The sequence below is a fragment of the Callorhinchus milii genome, unplaced genomic scaffold, assembly GCF_018977255.1.
Source record: "Callorhinchus milii isolate IMCB2004 unplaced genomic scaffold, IMCB_Cmil_1.0 Scaffold1, whole genome shotgun sequence".
Lineage (NCBI taxonomy): Eukaryota > Metazoa > Chordata > Chondrichthyes > Chimaeriformes > Callorhinchidae > Callorhinchus > Callorhinchus milii.
This window is the reverse complement of record NW_024704742.1, coordinates 903,754-921,365: the sequence shown is the minus strand read 5'-3', so window position 1 is coordinate 921,365 and position 17,612 is coordinate 903,754.

Here is a 17,612-nt window from a genome sequence, read left to right as displayed (position 1 = left end):
TCTGTGGATCACAATTCACGTAGCAGCATCTGCTAAGCATTAAGGCAGGTTGAACTCAAATAGCCTGTTTGGTTCGCTGTTATTGTCTTTTGCCAAAACCACAATAGCCGTAAAATTCTTTAATTCTACATTGGTTTGTCTTGCAGAATAACACTCACATTCTGCAATGTGGGCATTGTACCTGATGTGTGGACTGGGCCAACACTTTTAGTCGTGCCCACAGGTTTTTAATGGAAGACTGAAGAATGCAGATTTAAGCATTCATCCAGTTTGAATTCACAAGATATCCTGAGCTTCCCCGATAGACCAGTTTGAAACTAAACCATGTAGACCTAGGAAGGTCTCGGGTTCAATGCTGGCCGTGATCAGTAGCTGATCTCACTTGGAGTTGCGAGTTTATGATTCCACGCGAGTAGATTGAGTTGAAGCGATATCTCCCTCGCCCTGGAGCCAATTGTTACAACACATCACCTTGCGTTTATGTAACGACCTTCATGCGGGATAGCGCCATGAAATGCTGAACAATGGAGGCGTTCGACACCGAGCCGGGGAGAAAGGGGAGATGGCCATAGGCCACCGTCGAAGAGGAAAGTCATCGAGTGCGATCTGAAGATAGGCAAAGAAGTGTAAAAACTGTAGCACCTACTCTGGGAACACTGGATCAGCTGCAACCTCCCCACAGGCCACTAGGATCTTCCTGGTCTGTAGGCTTCAATGTCACCCTGGTTGGTGCTGCCATTAACTGAGCCCTGAGTATTTTTCTGAGCCCTTTGAGGAAAAGAAACGGAAAAGCTATGGCCAGAGCTAGAGCCGCCCAACAAGGAGTAAAGTTAAAAGCCGTACCCACCGACTTGATTCATGCCTTAAGTGCCACTGACATGGATAGGGAATAAGGAAGCTATTCCTTTCCCTGGTATATGCGTTTCCTGCCCCTGTCTTGTATCCCACACTGCTGTGGAGTATCCTTAGTGGACAGGAGTAATACTAAAGTTACATGTTACAGGTTACAGGTATCTGTAGGATTTGCACTCGGCTGTACCTGAGTTTGGGTAATGTACAGGTGCTGCTTTTGTAAATTTTCAGTTGGATACGAGATGCAGATTTCATCTTTGCTGCAGAAGGAGATTTCCATGGAGTATTTACAGGTGAGATTCTTAACTTCAATCTCAAAGCCCCGTGAAGACAGGAATAGAAGCAAGGTAACGATGGCACTGATATGCTGGCTTCTTGATGCTGCAGAAAGTGATTGCTTTCTCCTGGGCTTTAGCTCAGTTGGAAAAACTTTGTAGTGCAAATGGCACTCCAACCTAATGCCTGATTTCCTATCCTAGCAGACAACGCTAACATGGTGGTGTATTTATGTTCATTTTATTGTGTTCACCGTGAAGTCCCTTGGCGTATTGCGAGCGCTCCCCTCGCAAACAAGAGGACGCAGTTTCAATTCCCCAGGACGCCGAAACCTTTGGCAAGTTTCCTTACTCCACACACCTCTGTTTACCGAGGCAGCAAGTAGGAACCCAGTTGTTAGTCGATTGGAGGATTGCATTCTGGGGGTAACAATCCCTCGCCACCCCCAAAAAATTCACTTATCACTGTTTGCGGGACGCTGCTGTGCACAGTTGGCTGCCGTGTTTCTTCCACAAAATACACAGTCGCTCCACTTTACAGTATATTCTGTGAAGCGCTTTGAGATGTGATCAACGACGTGATTAGGTGCCATATCAAACGCAAGGATTATTTTTATTATTTATTACCGTCATTATGTTTGGGGTCTAACTTGCAGTTTAAATTTAGGAATTCCTAAAAGTATCAAAATGAAATACCCGAACTTGCCAGAGGCAAACTCCCCTCCCCGACACCGGTGCTGACCATGGCTGGTTTATGGTTTGTGGCTTCCTTCAACTGCCGAAACAACAATTTACACCTGTATAGCGTCCTCCGCGTCAGAAAGATATCCCAGGACGTGCTTGCCTTCTGTGAAAAGGTAACTTCTCCAAGTCTTATATATTCAGTCCATGCAAGCAACTTTATTAGTCCAAGAACTGGCCAACTGCGACCTATGGTGACACAAGGAAACTCCCAACGCGGGAAGAGGGAATTTGCAGTTGTGGAATCACTTTCAGTTCATACGGCTGGGTGAACAGGCCTACAGTGAAATAACACTTCATTGCATTTGATATAGCAGCTTATCACAACCGTCAAGACATCTCAAAGTGTTTCGCAGGATATGCTGTACAGTAATGCGACTGTGTGTTTCAGCGGGCTGGCGCGGCAACCAATTTGGAATCAGCGATGTCCCACAAACAGGCAATTCACTGGTTATACTGGAATTTGTTTTGTTGTGGTAAATCCTCCAGCTGCAGATTTACAACAAACGCAAAATGTGCCGCTGCGGTTTAAACAAGGGGAGGATATCTTGCTTGACAAGGTTAGGTTATAACAATGGTCAAGCATCAGATCTATTGCATCTCAGCCCTGTTTTACTGCACTTTGCCCATGACGTTATCAATAATATTACCTGTTCCACCTCTATCAGTGGACACTGTTATCTCCACGTTTAAATATCCAGTTACTCAAAGAGGTCACCCAAAACAAGAGCTGGCAGGGACAGTTCTATGTCCGCACTGCCTCCAATTTTCTCCTCTTTTCAGTGGTGTTTGCTCTGTCTGCATGATTGATGTCCTCTGGCAAGAGTCACAGAACTCTTGAGCTGAGTGAAGCTGCATTTGAAGGAAACTGGCGCCAATGAGCTGTCATTATGCTGTCAGAAAACAAACACAAAGAAAACAGGCAAGACCTCGACAGCAAAGAATGAGTGAAACCCAATGTCTAGAGATAATGCTTCCTACCGCAGCCTTCCTCTAGCTCCCGGTCCTGTGGCCGTGTGCTTTTATGCGGTGAAATCTGAAACATTCCAGAACAGAGTCAATGTGATAATTATCGAATCCAATCTGTCGTGATGTCGAAATGCCCTGCCATGTTGAATGGTGAAAAAACTTTTAAAATGAAGCGGAAAGCCGTAATCCTCACCTTCTGTCACGCAGTACACGGCAGAATAACAAGGATTATAACATAACTCAGTCACACCTGGTAGTAAAACAAGGGTAGTAACTCAGTCAGACTGTTGTAATCTTCCTATAGATTACACGCCTAATAATAATCCCTCCAAAAAACAAAACAATAATAAATTGGTCATTTTCAATCCACGACTGTTTGTGGGACATTGCTGTGCGCAATTGGCTGCCGCGTTTCGCCCACAAATATACAGTCAATTCACTTTACAGACTATTCTGTGAAGCGCTTTGAGACGTCGCGAAGACGTGAAAAGCGCTACATCAAATGCAAGGATCATTATTATTATTATCATAGATTGACTGTTGTAACATTACTATAGATTGATTGTCGTACGTTCCTGTAGATTAACTGTTGTTGCTCCCTATAGTTCGACTGTTGTGACATTGCTATATATTGACTGTTGTAACATGTACCTACCCTGAGATTAATATCCTTTTGCCAAGGCCGCCTGTAGCTCCAGCCCTACTCCATCTACATTTCACGGTACATTTGCCATGACCACCACAACCTGCCTTTAATCTCACAGAAACATTGTCGGATTCAGAAATTAACAGCTGCCACTGATTCTTCAGGGAGAGTTCAAAAATCTGACGACGTATTTGTTTTCCCACATAAGCCCTTCTCACATGGAATGCCTCCTCCGCCATTAACGCCTTCCTGGTGACACTGAACTGGGCACTGCTTAAAAATGAGGCAACGAGAGTGCAACAAGTGGTCTAAGTTCTCTTTAAAATCAGCAAACAACATAGAATGGGATGACGCCAAGATCTATACGGCTCAGATGCATATCGGGCGCTGGTTTTATTGACATGGTCATCAGGGAGGTTGATCAAGTTTCTGGGACATTGCTGTACGTACATTGGCTGCCACGTTTGCTTACAACTTACACATTCATTCATTCCACTGTACAGTAAATCCTGTGAGACATTTTGACAACATTTTGACGACGTGATCAGGCACTACGTCAAATGCGAGAATTGTTATTATTTCTTATTTTTATTGTGGCTGTACAAACTTTGTATTGCAGTGTTGTGGTGCTGTGGTGGAGCTTGTCAATGCATCATAGAATATTTCTACAAATAGCCAGTAATGGGGAAAACATTGTTTTCATTTTATTTTCATGGCCCAACACCAGATAGTTCCAGTGAATTAAAAAAATAAGAATACTTGCTGCCTCTCCAAGGAAGAGCGTTCTACCACAAGCCAAATGGCGTAGTGTGTGGGATCGCAGGAGTTGTAAACAGGAATTTATGCCCTTTTTCTTGCATTCCTCCTCCTTGATCAGCACATTGCACATTGTGGATTTCAAAATGCAACCTTTGAGAATAGTCCACATTCACCAGAGCTGTAAGGCCACCGTGCGTGGAGATAGTAATAATAATAATAATAATAATCCCTGCATTTGATACAGCGCCTTATCACGTCTTCAAGACGTCTCAAAGCGCTGCACAGAATATACTGTAAAGTGAATTGACGGTATATTTTGTGGGCAAAACGCAGCAGCGTCCCACAAGCAGTTGTGGATTTAGTGACCAAATTATTATTTTTTTTAGTACAGAGGCAACATAGTTTAAGACAAGAATTTGATTGGGAACGCTTTCCTTGTTATCATCAGGTGCTTACTGTCACCTCCTCCCTCCCTCCCGGCTCGGAGTTGGGCTCGCTGACCCACGTGAAAGGCGCTATATTAAGTGCAAGTTGTTGTTGCTTTGAGATCAGCCAGAATCCATTGATTTGAAGGCAGCCCCCTCAATAGCAAAGGCTGAGATTTTACAACAGCGCCACTGAGGGCAAGACAGATGGTAATTGAAATACTCTATAAGGGGAATAAGATGATTCTAATAACAATCCTTGCATTTGACATATCGTCCATAATTTCAAAATGAAGCACGTCAGAGTCAGTAGAGTTAAATATAGTGGCTGTGTATTTTGTGGGTGAATGTAGCAGCCAATTTGTGCACAGCAATATCCCACAAACCACCCTGAAGTGACCGATCGATCTCTCCAACGGGTTGTTGGCCAGGATACCGGGAGAAACTCCTTTCTCTTTTCGTATAGTGTATGGGTACTTTGATGTCTTTCTGAACAGGCAGATGGCATGTCAGTTTATGCCTCTTTTGAATGATGCAAATTCACTTCCGATAACGCAGCAGTCCTCAACACAAGGTGGAGTATCAGCTAAGTCCTGGAGCTTAAAGTCCCCAATACGTTTGAACCCGTAACCTGTGACCCAGAGGCAAGAGAGTAGAGGTGAGCCACACAGAAACATTGAATGACACGGTTAATCATGGGAGCATTGCAACAGGTTTCATTTAAAATTCATTTGCATTCTGCACCAAGGTATGTTAAATCTGGATTGGATGACAATATTATATTTCTATGGTAAAAACAGAAGTCGCTGGGAACACTCAGCAGGTCAGGTCAGGCAGCATCTATGGAGAGAGGAAAGTGAGTTAACGTTTCAGGTCGATAACATTTTGTCAGGTCATCGACCTGAAACGTTAACATCCCGAGGATAGAGTTCCTGAAATCGGCGATAGAATGGCTGAAAGCTCGCCCTCCGATTGTCAGACAGGTGACATGAAGCAGTCTAGTGTTTGCTCAGCAGAAGAATCGGGCTGAGATGATAGGGCTGCAGGAGGTCGCAGAGGTTGGACAGGACAAGGTCGTGGAATGATTTGAAAGTGAGGACGAGGATCTTGAATTCGAGCATTGAGGAGCCAGTGGAGTTGAGCGAGGGTAGGGGTGCTGGACTCTCACAGCCTCGTGCAAGAGAGGACATGGGCTGCAGACCTCTGGATAAGTACCCGACAGAAAACATTTAAGTTAGTTACAGATTCACCCAGTAGAAATATGAGCCACCTGCCATAGAAATATTCCCGAAAAGGGTTTTGGTTTGGCAGCGACTTAGACCAAGTGGACCTTCTGATTTTCAAATGTAAGTGCCCTTCAGAGAGTAGAGAAGTACGACTGCAATTTCATTCTGATTTTTTGGCAAGTTTTTAAGTATTGAAAAGCATTGCCCTTAATCCCATTTCCATGTAAATCCTGTCACCTCCTGCAATCGTATTGCATTGCTCTTGATCAAAGTTGGCAGGATCCTGAATTAACCCTGATTGAATTTTGTCGGGTTAAATTGATAATCTGCAAACCAGCACTTCGCTTCGCACGATCACAAGATTAGTCTGGGTGAAGAAGGCCCTTTGACCCAATTGATCTCATCCCTTACCATTTCCCCATCACTTTACCAAGCTGCTTTTTAAATTGTTCAAGAGCCCTGACCTCTACCACCTTTCCTGACAACCTGTTCCTACCATTGATTAGCCTCTGCATATAGAAAAACTTCCCGGTGTCTGTCCTGAAATCGCCCTTTGCAACTCTAAATCTATGCCCTCTTGTTCTTCTGTCGTGATACATCTTTAAGCAATGATCTGGATTTACTTTTTCAATGCCGTTTAAGCATTTTGTACACCTCCACGAGGCCTTCTCTGTCTTCTCTCCAGACTTAAGAGCCCCGGCAAAGTCTCATCGTGGCTTACAGCTCATTTCTCCAACACCGGGGATCATCCTCGGTGATCTCCTCCTGTGAGCTCCCTGATGGCGTGCTGATCAGAATGATATGCAGTATTCTAAGGTGTGGTCTGACCAGACCACTGCGCAGCCTGAGAATGTTTATCTGGGGTCTTAAACTCAAACTAAATTCCAACTCGCCATGAGCTAAAAGTGCAGTGGGCACCACAAGAGGCCTGACCTCCAGCCGTTGTCACAGGGTTGGGGGATGCGGGGGTTGTAGGGGGATCACACTCATAGAGCAGGCTTTAGATTTTGCCACCACTGCATATAATAAGCATGTATTTTACCCTTTGAAACGTCTTGAAGACGTGATAAGGTGCTATATCAAAATATGCAAGGTGATTATTGTTATTGTGATGCATGGATGCAAGGATTATTTACATGCGCTGCGAGTACTCAGTCACAACTCTTTACAGTAGACCCCACGGAGCGCTTTGAGACGTTTTGATGACCTCTGTGCTGCTGCATGATACGCAATGATTCTTATTATTTTATTGTTGTGCGACACAAATCAACGGCACTAACAATTAACCAATCGCACGTCACACTTTTCACCTCAGTGTTTCCAGCAAGCGGGGGCTGGGCTGAAAAACACGGTGACTCGACCTGAATCAATTTGTCACAACCCAGTTAGTAACCGGATAAAGGGGAATGCCCCGGTCCTGTGTATCTGTTGTCCCACAATCTGATTCTCACATTGACGTGATGTGCCACAGACTCATAATTTAGCCGTGTACACTAATCCTCTGGGCTTTTCATCCGCCTTAACCTGCTAACAAATGGCTCGCCTTTAAAATCAGTGGGAAGTGCATTCAGGATTGTGCGACTTCACAAATGGCCCAATTAGGTGTAAGCACAGGAAGCAACTGTGCTGAATAAATCTGCAGAACAAAGTCTTCGACCTTTGCACCAGTGCTCCTCCACCCCCCCACTGCCCCCACTCCTCCCCCCGCAACCCTCCTCGCCCTCCCCCTCCCCCCTCTCCTCCCCCACCCATTCTCAGCCCCCCCCCCTCCCTCTGCCTCCTCCTCTCCTCCTCCGCCGTCTCTGATGTGTTCCAGTCCTCTGGCTGCATGAGCTGCAACAGGTGTAAACATCACTTGTGCTTTGCCAGGCTGAGCACAGGAATGTTGAAAACAAGCCCAGGGGAAAATGGAAGCGGATAAGTTATTAATGAGTGTGCATGACATGGCTGGTTAGTGTAAGTGCTGAGGCACAAGATGTGGAGCCATCACCTCTCAAGAGCGTGATTGGCAAATCGGGTCCTTCTCTCCGTGAAAATCTCGTTTCATTAACTCTTCGGCTGTTCGGTTGCCTTTGTACCTGTGCTATAATGACTGCGCCTCACTTAGCTACACGATGACAGGCTGGTACTTGTCCACAATAGTGCGGTTCACAGATATTAATCCAGGTTGATGTAATGAGCATGAATAACATATTAGCCCACACGCTTTAGCTGTTATTATATTAAAACCGACAAGCTCCCTTGATGGTCTAGTGGCTGAAGACTCTGTGTTTTATAACCCGGGGAGTTTCTGGATCAAATCCTACTCTAACCGGAGTGCAGGTTGGGGTGCAACAATTGACCTCAGTCCCCATGGGTTAGTTAGCAGAAATTCAGCCTGGGTCGCTGCTTCTGACCGTTGTGGAGAGACAGGTGATGAGGAGCCAGGAATGTAAATGACAGAATACAGTCTTCAAAAATAATGTCTCCCGTGTTGCAAATGTCACAATTATATTCATAAGCGTTTAAATAAAACCATAGCAATATTAAAACTTTATTATATATTTCTTATGGTCTAGATATTTTAATTGGTGGCCGTAAAGTGTAGTGACTGTGGATTTGTTGACAAACTCAGAAACCAAATAGCGCTCAGAAATGTCCCACAAACAACCATGAAGTGAATGTCTCATTTTATCTGGAAGATTGTTAGCTAAGACACCAGGAGAAAGTCCTTTCTTTTTTATGCTGCCTTGGGATCTTTACTGTCTAAACTTAATAGGCAAACATTGTCCTATGGACGACATCCCCAATAATATAGCACATCCCCACATCGGCACTGGAAACTCACAGACTAAGAGCTCCAAGTCCCAAAGTGGGGCTTGAAACCACAAACATTTGACCCTGAGGTGAGAATGCTACCCACTGAGCCAGGCTATCACCTGAGACAGGCTTATTTTGCTATAGCTCAGTAGTCATGAAACAACTCGTGATTTGTGTGACTCCTTCAGGAGGAGGCATCAGAGATTTGGGATGCACTGAAAGATTGTTTAAAATGTTGGGTTCTCACCAACCCTCCTGGCTCTTGCCTTCCCACAAATTTCATATTTAAAACACAAATTTGCATCAAACCATCAGAGTAAGATTTGCATTTCGTTATGTGAAATAGTTCTCTGTAATTCCCATTACGTATATCTGTTTGTTTATCTAAGTGTTTTGCTAGGCAAATTAGCTTAGCCTGCAAATGTTCTGCCTTTAGCATTTAACAGTTCTGGTCATTGCAACTTAAGGGGGACTGTCAAGCACTCCGAGACACTACCCCGCATGAAGCGCCCGATATAAATGCAAGTTGCTGTTGTTGTTGTTTTCGTTGTTGTCGACCGTCCAGAGCTTAGAAAAATGACCTGTCAGCAACGATTAGGCAAGCGAGAGCTCTTCAGTCTTGAGAGAAGCCAACTCAGATGGGACCATATAGAGGTGTATAACATTTTAAATGGGATTGAAAAAGTAAGCCAGGAACAATGTTTCAAGATGCCCCACGACAGTGGAACAAGACGACGTAGGTTTAGAGTCACAACGGGCAATTTCAGTTTATTTTTCCAAATTCAATTTTAAATTAGGCACTGAAAGATTGTTTGAAATGTTCAGATCTCACCAACCCTCCTGGCTCTTGTTTTACACAAATCCCATATTTAAAACACAAATTTGCATCAAACCGCCAGAGTAAGATTTACATTTCACTGTATGAAATAGTTCCTTGTAATTCCCATTACGAATATCTGTTTGTTGAAGTATTTTGTTAAGCAAATGAACTTAGCCTACAAATATTCTGCCTTTGGCCTTCACATTTAATAATCCTTGCACTTGATATAGTGCTTTATCACGTCTTCGAGACTTCTCAAAGGGCTTCACAGAATATACTGTAAAGTGAATTGACTGTATATATATTTTATGGGCAAAATATTTCTGGTCATCATGACCTTCGGTTGCCACCTAGGCCTGTCCAACACTGTAGCACACCCCAGCACTATATCAAATGCCTACTCTGTGAGTTCAAAGTCCCAACGGGAGGGTTGAACCCACTTTCGTCTCAGTGCTACCAAATGAACCAGCCTAACACCCAGCTCCTTAGGTAAAAGGTCCAGCAAGAGAAGGTGGGAGGTAGAGCAGCAAAGGAGGGAGCAGCCCTACATAAACAGGATTGGGTGTGGAGTTTCTGTTGGAAGAGCACAACAAATTTCAGATGAAGAAAGGCCTTCATCCCATCCAATTTGATTCTTTTCGAATATCCACTCTACTCGTTATATGCTATTTCTTAGACGAGTTGATATCCTGGACTCAGCCGCCCTCCTGGTAACTCATTCCAGCTATTCATTAGCTTATGTGGATGGAAATGCTTCCATCCTAAAATGACCCTTTTCGGCATTGAACCTGTGATCTCTGACCTCTTGACCTTGATTCTCCTTATCTTACAATGTTTGTCGCTGATATTTTATTGCTTACCGCAGAATGTGTGTATCTGCCTCTGAAATCCTCTGCTTACAGAAACATACACCCTTTTGCTTTGTTGAATAGTTTTGTTGCAAAGCTACTGGTGACCGCGCTCCTAATCTCCCTCTGTGACCTGACATTACATCAGCAAACTACCAAACTGAACAATTTACACCCGTATAGGCTGTATGGTGTTGTACAATAACCTCTTATATTCTGTCTCTTCATGAGCTGTCCAGCTTGTGGAGAGACAGAAACCAAACCGAAACAATTGCTTGCCAAAACGTTTTAGTAAGATATTGCCCTTTAAACAATCTCCTCTCGGGCTCTTTATCAACGCTTGTGTTCTTGATCACATTGTCTAAACGTGTAACTTGTCGACCAAACAATTGTTGGACAGGTAGTATTACCCGACTTTATTCAGGCTGGATGTATGTTCAGTTTACTGTACTGAATGTAATGGCAATTATAGGGTTAAAGGGAAGCAACAGTAATGCAGTACAATTTTGTCGGGTAATTTTTTTTCAGCAGCCACAGCAGGTCCTCTTCACTCAGAAGGCTGAATGGCAGGTTCTCAATCCAGGAGTGAGTGTCCGTATTTGTCTATGTGGCTGAAAATTTACTAAAAATGTCTACATTTTCCTTCTGCTTGTCCTCGCGCAGTATAATACTGACTGGGCATTATCGCACCTGGTTACAGAGCAGAGGGAGCAGTGGGATGGACATCAGCTAAGCAAGTTTATGAGTCAGGACAATCCTACAAGGCAGATCGCAGTCTGCATCCAGCAACTGCTGTAAGAATTTTTATAAATCACTGAAAGCTGAGAAATACTGCACTGGAAATGAAAATCAATGCTTCTGAGTTCACATGACAGGATTTCCTGCAGAGAAACAGCCCTCGGCGCACGCCAGGAAATTGCCACAGTCATTAAAATGTTGTTCCTGTGATTAGTTTATCCGGCATTTTTTCCCCCTTTTTATTCCTTCTTTCCTGGTGAAAGATGACTTATGATGGATTATAGTCAGCCCCCTGGTACTTAGCTCAATTGGGCATTCATCCCTGTGGGTTTGTAACAGTGCGTGAGTACTGTTTCAGCGAGTTAAGTGACCATGAGGCAAAACCACAGTCCAGCTCAATCCACACACTTAAGCTTTAAACTGCGGTATTGCTAAATGCGTTAGTTCCTTATTTATCACTGGGGACAGTTAGGGACCGGAAGGGGTAAAATTCTATGTGGATCTATATTTACTCTATTAATGTAGCATTTCAGAGCGTCCAGAGTTTGACAAATGAAGGACTTCCTTCATTTGGAAACCCGTTTTCGGTAAATTTCTTTTAAGGTTCAACATTCAACAGTTTACCAAAATCTGGATTCTACATAAATAGACTAAACGTAGATCTAAGTGGAGTTTTAATCCAAGAATGTGTATTTGGGAATACAGCAGTTTTGCCTGAGTAGTTTTAGCATAAGTCTCTGGTTTATGAGGAGTAAACAGAACGAAGTTCGATCTGAGACAGACACATATACTTTTCAACAGAGATCACTGGGGTAAGAATTATGCTCAGTGTTACTTATAACACCTTTGGCCATGATGTGACCATAATGGGAAACCCCACTAGTGGCTGACAGTGCTAAAGGCGATGCGTTTATCTCAGCTTAACTGTGCCTTGGGGAGTGGAGGCATTGGTTGTATTTCCCTTTCTCGCTACTTCAATCAGAGGCACTGAGGGCAACTGTAGACCCAAGCTGAGATCAGCTAACTCAACACAGGTAAGCAGACTGCCAAGTGAGGGTCAGTGCTTACTGAGCAGTGTTCATACCAGCTACGGCCTAAAATTCAGCCTAATTTAAGCCTGGGAGACCATTTTTGTGGAAAATTCCTAAATTTAGTCTTACTTTGGAAGCCGGATTTCTGTAATCCTCTCCAAGAAGTGGCTCCGTTATTCAAAAGTCATTGTTTCCTCTGTCCATCTGCATTGGATTTCTGAACGTTTTCGTTTTCAATTCCTCTGATGCCCTGGCACCTCCCTCCCTCCCTCCCTCTCCGACCTGCTTACCCCCAACCCACAACCCGCTGCCTCTGCTCGACTGGCTCCGGCCTCCTGCATGTCCCTCGCGCCCTCCGTTCCACCATTGCTGGCCGCGGTTTCAGCCGCTACACCCCGAACCTTTGGAACACTCTTCCTCTATCCCTCCGCCTCGCCCCTTTCTTCCCCATCTTCAGGTCACGCCTGAAGACCTTCCTATTTGTCCGTCGCTTTGGTCACCTTCCCCTCTCCCCCCAGCTCGGAGTCGTTCCCCCTGGCACCTGTCAAGCCCTCTGGGACGCTGCCCTGTGTGAGGGGACACTATATAAATGCAAGTTGTTATTCTTGAACGTTGAACCCTGTTTGGAAGGGATATGCTGATGCTGGGAGGTTATCTTAGGTCAAACTCATCCCCAGATCCAAAGTGAGACTGGCTTTTTCATTCCTACCGAGCGATGAAGCTAAATATAGTTCCGAATGGTCTCAGCATGTTTAGGTTTGTGCAACATTTGCAATTTATTGTAAGCTCCAGGAATCAGCCAGCTGCCAGTTACACTGAACCACACACCAACCAGGTGCAGACCAATAATGCGTTTTTCTGAACTATTTAAAACTTCAAACACAATACCACAGCCTTAGTGGAGACCTTCGCTGGAACACAGGGTGCTGTGCAGGAGGGAGGGGAGGGGAGGGGAGGGAAGGGAGCTTTAATCAGTTAACACTACCATTCAGAAAGATAATCTCTCTCTCTCTCTCTCTCTCACTCGCTCGCTCTCCCTTGCTTATTGTTCAAACTGATCCTTCACCTTTAAAACCGACACCAGGAAGCGAAGTTAGAAACTGGCAAAAATGTAAATTCATTCTTGAAAGTAGCACATTTATTTATTTATTTATTTATTTATTTATTTATTTCGCCCACACAAAATATACACAGTCACACCACTTCACAGTGTATCCTGTGAAGCGCTTTGAGATGTCTTTTCAAGAGCCTGGCAATAATAATAATAATAATAATAATAATAATATTAATAATAATAATAATAATCCTTGCATTTGATATAGCGCTTTTCACGTCTTCTCGACGTCTCAAAGCGCTTCACGGAATAGACTGTAAAGTGAATTGACCGTATATTTGTGGGCGAAACGCTGCTGTGATAAGGTGTATCAAAGCCAAGGATTATTATTTTTAAAAGTGCTGATGAAGTACAATCAGGTAAAGTTTGCAATGAGCGTTATGCAAATGTAATTTGTTGTTGCTGTTGTTGTTGTCCTTAACTTCTGCCAGTGTTAATTAGAATGACACTATGCAGTGTTAATTGCGTGGCTCAGAGATAGTATCAACAACAACAACAATGTTCCACTTATCTATCGCCTTTCACTTTGGAAGGATGTCCCAAGGCGCTTAAGGGTTTGCACTCGAGCTGGGAGTTGGAATCAAATGGGTTGGAGGGTTGGGAGAGTGGCCAAAAGAGGAAAGTCTGAGATAGGCTTTGAAGGAGGCAAGGGAGGGGGCAAGGCGGAGGGGCTCTGGCATGGGGTTCCAGAGGGTGGGGGCAGAAAAGCTGAAGGTCCGACTGCCAATGGTCTGGCAGGTAGTACGGGGGACACTGAGCGGAGGGAGCGGACAGGTTGATGTGGTGTTAATAGGTCACAGAGATAGGGAGGAGCAAGGCCGTGGGAGGGCTTTAAAAGTGAGGGCGAGGATTTTAAACTCCATCCTTTGACGAATGAGTAGCCAGTGGAGCCGGGCAAGAGTAGGTTCACGCAGCTTAGTGCGGGAGAGGAAACAAGATGCAGAGATATGAATGGTCTGCAGCTTGTGGAGGGAAGAGTTGGGCCCAGAAACAAAAAGGTTCAGATCTCACCAACCCTCCTGGCTCTTGTTTCCCCACAAATTTCATATTTAAAACACAAATTTGCATCAAACCATCAGAGTAAGATTTGCATTTCGTTATGTGAAATAGTTCCCTGTAATTTCCATTACGTATATCTGTTTGTTTATCTAAGTGTTTTGCTAGGCAAATTAACTTAGCCTGCAAATGTTCTGCCTTTAGCATTTACAGTTCTGGTCATTGCAACTCAAGGGGGACTGTCCAGAGCCTAGTGACAGGACAGGAGAGAACAAGGAGGATGAGCAGTGTTAGAGCAACGATTAGGCAAAGGAGCACTCTTCTGTATTTAGAGAAAACAGCTCTGATGGGACCTTATAGACGTGTATAACATTTGAAATGGGACGGAAAAAGTAAACCACAAACAATATTTCAGGATTCCCCAAGACAGTAGAAAAAGAGGACATAGGTCTAGAGTTGTTCAGGACAGATACCAGGGAGTCTTTGTTTACCCAGCGAGCAATTAACGACTAGAATAGGTTACCAGAAAGGATGGCAGAGACCAAGATATTGGATTCATTTACAAAGCAGCGTGATGCCGTGTTGGGAAGATGGTAAGCTGGCCGGGCTGCGGGGGATGACATGACCCTGCATGAAAGGCCTTCTTTCTCCAAACCAATCTTGCGATTACTTATTGAAATTAAATTGAGCCTATTTTTTTTAAATAAAATAAATTTAAGTATTTGGTTAGTTAGTTAGTTAGTTAGTTAGTTAGTTAGTTAGTTAGTTAGTTAGTTAGTTAGTTAGTTAGTTAGTTAGTTAGTTAGTTAGTTAGTTAGTTAGTTAGTTTCTGCTGCTTTAATTATCATGTCTTGACTCCACTTCACCTCAGCCCTTGAAAATGCTGCTTTTGGAACAGATATTAGGAAGTGGGTAAAGAGAGACCCAGAGCAATGTGTGAACCTGTTCCCCTCCCTTTCTGTGGGGCAGAGCCAGGTTTTCTCATGGTACCTCCCCCGAGGCACTAATATCTAGCATCAAGACCTCAACTAGAGTGGATTCAACAACAACAACTTGCATGTATGCAGCACCTTCAGGCAGGGCAGTGCCTCAGAGCGCTTAAGAATGCTGGAGCCTAACCCTGACCTGGTGGGGATGAAGGAAGTGACCGTAAGCACGTTTGAAGAGGAAGGTCTTCAGGCATGATCCAAAAGAGGGGAAGGAGGGGACAAGGTGAGGGATTGGGGGGGAGAGAGTTCCAAAGCTTTGGGGCATAGTGGCTGAAAGCGCGAAATTCACAGGGATGAACTCACAGCGAGACAAGACGCTGCGCCCAAAAACTTCCCCCTAACTTTTTACCTTTTGTCCTATGGTCAACACTGCTCCTTGGCTCCTTAACTCCTTAATTCTTCAAGAGCTGAGAACCCTTTTTGAATTGCAGCAGTTGTTTTCGCTGCTCCCTTTCGCACCAATGGTCGAAGGGGAATGGGTTAAAAGCAGACTTTTTTTCATCCAAATCCACATCTCACAGTGTGTACATTTGAAAGTGATTTGTGATATTAATCAATCTGATCATGATCAGGTTAATGACTGTATTACACTTTCTTTTGAAAGTTTTTTTTTAAAATAAATAATTGCATTCCTGCTGAGTGTGCGGATATCTTTGGTTAGATGACTTTGTGATAAGGGTTCAAAAAAGCAAATTCCTTGTTTAACAGGTTTTCCTACCAGTCCAGTTTATACATCATGCGCCAGCCTTACTTTCTTCTCAACACATGTTTTGATTGCAATGAGGCGAGGGATGTTGGTGCTGGGAAATAGAAAATGTTATATATTTTTTTGCCCTCAGTCTCAGAATCCATTTTAGGTCAAGCACAGATTAGAACTAGAACGTGGTCTGAACTGTGGGATTGCCAACAGGGACCGTGGGATGGAGTTCCAGAGTGTGGGGGTAGAGAGGCTGAAAGCCCGGCCACCGATGGTAGGGCGGGTCAGGCGGGAGACATGGAGTAGGCTGGAGCCTGATGAGCGGAGGGAGCGGGCAGGTTGGTAGGGGGTCAGCAGGTCAGAGAGGTAGGAGGGGGTAAGGCCATGGATGGTCTTAAAGGTGATTATGAGGATCTTGAACTCGATCCTCTGGGGGATGGGGAGCCAGTGGAGTCGGGCGAGGGTGGGAGTGATGGGGTCACGGAGATTGATGCGTGAGAGTACACGAGCTGCAGAGTTTTGGATGATCTGCAGCTTGTGAAGGGAAGAGTTGGGAAGGCCGATGAGGAGGGAGTTCCTGTAATCGAGCCTTGAGGTGATGAATGCGTGAGTGAGGGTTTGGGGGCCTGAGGGGTGAGGCAGTGGCGGAGTCTGGCAATGTTGCGGAGTTGGTGGTAGGCAGTGCTGGTCATGGTGCGGATGGTGGGGAGAAAGGACAGTTCAGGGTCAACCAAGACCCCCAGGTTCCTGACTGGCTTAGTGAGGTTGAGTGTGCAGCCGTGGAGGCTGATGCTGCCAGCGCCTGAGGTGCGGAGGCGCTGGCGCGAGCCAATCAGGACGAGACGTCTCAAAGCGCTTTGCAGAATAAACTGTAAAGTGAATTGATTGAACATTTTGTGGGCGAAACGTGGCAGCCAATTGCGCACAACAGTTTAAAATACTAAATACTAAAATAAATCCTAAAATACTTTCACTGTCGACAGAGAAGACTTTAAAGATGCTAATTTGGGCTAGATTTAAGGCCAGCCTCCAGAGAACCATGTACTGACCCATCGTACCACCATTTTACATCCAAATACTAAGGCAACAAACCTGTAAAGCGCTCCAAGACATCACCCTGCATGAAGGAAACTACTGTATATAAATGCTGTTGATATCGTCTGTGTCCGCACTTTATCAAGAGCGACTTTCAATCCTAGTCAGTGTTGTGCAGGGGTCAGGTTAATGTAAATTAGCTCCCCTTATGTCTACACTGTACTGTAAGTATACATGTAAATAATATTTAAGTGTACATGTAAGTATGTACAAATATGGTCTGAGCAATGGGAAGATGTTATTGCAATATTCATGTTTGCTATCCTGGTAACATGACTTGCAGAAAGTTTTGACATTTTATAGTTTTTGTTGATTTTATTCGAAAATTCCTGGCAATATCTTTTTCCTCTCACAAACATAGGCTGAGAGGGCAAACAAATATTCCTAATACTATACCAACCCTTGCGATTACCACAAATTGACATACACAAGTTATATGATGTAATAATAATACTCTTTGCATTTGACATATTGACTTGTAATGTCATTGAGATGTCACAAAGCGCTTCACAGGATATATTGTAAAGTGTAGTTACTGAAGTGAGTGACTTCATGGCTGTTTTAATTTATGGAGTGAATTTTATTTGGGGGA